The following is a 3404-nucleotide window of genomic DNA, read 5'->3' on the forward strand; positions in this document are numbered from 1 at the left end:
GTTGACTTTCAGAACACCTGAAATGCAAACTTGCCACATGCTTTTCCTCTGCTGTTTCAGCACAGGGTTTCCTGGTGGTGCTCTGTCTATCTTAGCAATTACATTGCCACTGGATACAGGACCCTCTTCCTGACCTGGGGCTGCTGCTGTATTAACATCAAATAGACAAGTGATTTAGGTAATGAAATGATTTGGGTATGGTCATGGATTGAATGAGACTTCTAGAGCCAATGTGCTTACTCATCAGATGACTCATGTCTTAGTCACTTACAGAGTAAGTGCTTCTCTTTTTGGGTGCTTCCAGAGCAGCATGAGCTTAAAATTTCTACCTCCCCCATTGATAATGTTTTTGAAAAGTATCTAAAAAAATGATTCTGGGAAGAGAGATAATGCAGTCTGATGAAAGCCTTGGCAAGAACGTGATGGGATGGTTTATCTGACAGGAGAGGAAATGGCTCTGTCCCGGATTCCGGGAGCTTAGTCTGCCTTCTGCAGCACTGAGACCTTAATTTTGCTGTTTCCTGGTCAGGCAGAGTGATCTCATGCTTCGAATCAGACTTCTCAAGGTTTGCTCTTGGGTTACTCCAGTGAGCCCACATTGTGGGTGGGTGCAAGTCTGAGCCTATTCTCAAATTCCTGTGCCACCAGCAGTACATAAAAGCATCCTTAGATTGAAGCTGGCCCCTGGAACACTCTCAGAATTGCTGTGCCAATAAAACTGGGCTGTTCTCAACTTGCTATTTATATGTAATGATATTTTTCCATTACCAAAATATTGAAGAAGTTGACTTAAACCCGAACGTTCAGAAACGTGCACATGTTTAAGCAAGTGAATTGCATTATCTGAGAACCTGGAGAAACAGTGCAAAACCGCTTTGTAATCCACTGGAAGCTTCAGATAGCAAATAAACTGGGTTATTTTTTTCCTTTTTAATATCTTTCTTTCTAATCTAATACAATATAGGCTATTCCTGATCTAACCAGGTTCCCAGTGTTGATTTCTGCTTCTTGCTTGACCCACATGGCTGGTGGCAACCAAAGAGAGATGAGCCATGCAGGGAGCAACATGGGGCACTGCTGCTGGCTTAGGCATAGGCTTTGCTCAGCTGGATGTGGTTGAACTCTTACCAGTGCTCCAGATGTTGAAGACGGGGCTGCACTGACTGTCAGTAACTGCTCTGTGAGCATGACTCCAGGGAAGATGGTTTGCTTTGTGTCAGGAATGATGATGTGGTGGTGTTAGATCTACTCTTACAACAGTGTGTTTGGTTATAGGAGGAGTACAAAGGATGAAGTAGCCAGAGGTTGGGAATGAGAAATTCGGGATTCTCTTGCATTGTGTCTGGGTCACCCTGAGCCAGTGCCTCTTCCTGACTCCTCTCTGTAAACCAAGGTTCTTTCAGCCCTTGGAGAATAGGCACCACACGAGTAGGTCGTGGCAGGTGACAGATACTATGTAAATGCGTTTCCCACTGAGGTGTATTAGGCCACCATTTCAAAGCCAGGAAGCTGAAGAATAGGAGTTTATTGTTAAACAGAACTGGTGAAAGGAAAGCCAAAAATAGTTTACTTATGAGAGTCCTTTGTCAGGTACTAGAGAATAATTCACAGACTTGTGGGTTTGAACGTCTCTCTGATTGTCTGTGCTAGAGGCAAGCAGGAGGATTTTTCCAGCAGCCCCTTTCAGAGAATTCAAGGCAAGAGGAATTTATCACTTCCACAAAAAGTCTTCCAGTTTGTTTTGCCTCTTTTAATTACAGAAGTTTCTTTGTGTTCTCTCTGTTAAAATGTAACTAATTTGCAAGCCTGTTGCTAAACCTCAAAGGCAAAGGTATTATACTAACACATGATAATAATGTTGTTATAATAACAACTGTAAAGGCAAATGTTAGAGGTTTGGTGGTGTTACTGCACAGAAAACCTCTCAGATGAGGTTAGTTCACGTGCAGAGAATGCAGATGAAGCTGCAGATGAAGCTGCCTCCAGGTGGGTTTCCTCTCTGGGTTTATTTGTACTTCTGCTCGGTGTTTGGTTGCCAACATGTGGTGTTTCTGGATCCCTCTCCAAATGAGTGTGTGTGTGTTCCTCCCAGATGTCAACAAGCAGATAGGAAAGCATGGGAGATTACTGTGCTCCCTGCACCCCAGTGCAGCTCTCGAGTGGCCACAAAGCAAACAGCCACAGTGGACAGAGCAGGAGGGGGACAAAGCGAGAGGAACTGGGCAGGAGCTGTGTCCAAGTGTGATGCTGGAGCATACTCAGCCTATGGCGGGAGCTGTGATTTTGGAAGACTCGATTTGAGCATAGCTGATCTGCACGAGTGGGTGAGACCTTCCTGCAGCCCTCCACCACCCCACGGCTGGACTGTGCCCTCGCTCCCCATGTCTTGTGTGCAGGTAGCTGCAAACTCATCTGGTCTGAGCCCAGCCCTGCCTCCATGGGGTGTGTGGTGCCCCAGGGGCTGACTGGTACCAGTGCAGTGCTCTCTCCTCATGGTAGGATGCAGAGCTCAAGGTGGCTCTTTGTGCCGTTGCAGCTTGAGCAGGTGGAAGGAAGAAAGCTGGATAGGGGTGGGCTCCATCTAAGAGGACGGATGCAATGGGAATTTCTTCCAATGCTTCCTTGTCATGAGCCCTGCTAGCCTAAGAAAGAGCTGTAAAGGCAAATGTGGAAAAAAATGCTGTTGTCTTCCTCGCCTCCCGGGACAGGAGCCCTGGGACAGCTCCAGTGGAACTGGGCACCTCTTTCATGTAGACACATGTGAAATACATTCATCCAGACACTCATATCAGCATCTGCACGTTTCTGAGGCTGAGATTTTCAGTGTTGTTCACGCTTTGGCATGTGAATGTTGCCACTTCTGATGTCCTGAAACCATAGTTAATGTTCAAGTATGTGCTTAAGTGTTTTGCTGGAGTAGAGCTGACATCTTCATCACATCAGCAGTGTGTCGGGAAACTCGATGGCTGCATACAGACTATTGTTCTGAGATGCATCCTGGAAGGTGCTGTGCTGGCTGGGAGCCAGCAAGGCTTTTAAACACCGGCTTTGCTTCTTTCTTCATGTTGTTCCCAGTTTTGTTCTTTGATTTCTTTTTCCCTGGCAACCAGAGACGGACATCTGAGTAGCCGCCCGGCCCTGCCAGTGATACCCTGACCTGGACCACAGAGGTGTCTCACAGGGCATGGGATGGCTGATGGGAGCAGGTCTTGCTACCAGTGCCCAAGTCAGTTGGCTTCAGGTTTCCTCTTCTGCATTTGCCTGCTGGGCATGGGGCAGGCCAGGCTGCACGAGCAGTGCTCCCACCACATTTGTAAACCACATCCCATCTTTCCACATGCCTTTGCTTGCTAATAAAATGCATAATCATATCTCCTCCCCCCCCACACACCCACCGCCACCCA

The sequence above is a fragment of the Nestor notabilis genome, unplaced genomic scaffold (genome assembly GCF_000696875.1).
Source record: "Nestor notabilis isolate BGI_N333 unplaced genomic scaffold, ASM69687v1 scaffold9767, whole genome shotgun sequence".
Taxonomy (NCBI): domain Eukaryota; kingdom Metazoa; phylum Chordata; class Aves; order Psittaciformes; family Psittacidae; genus Nestor; species Nestor notabilis.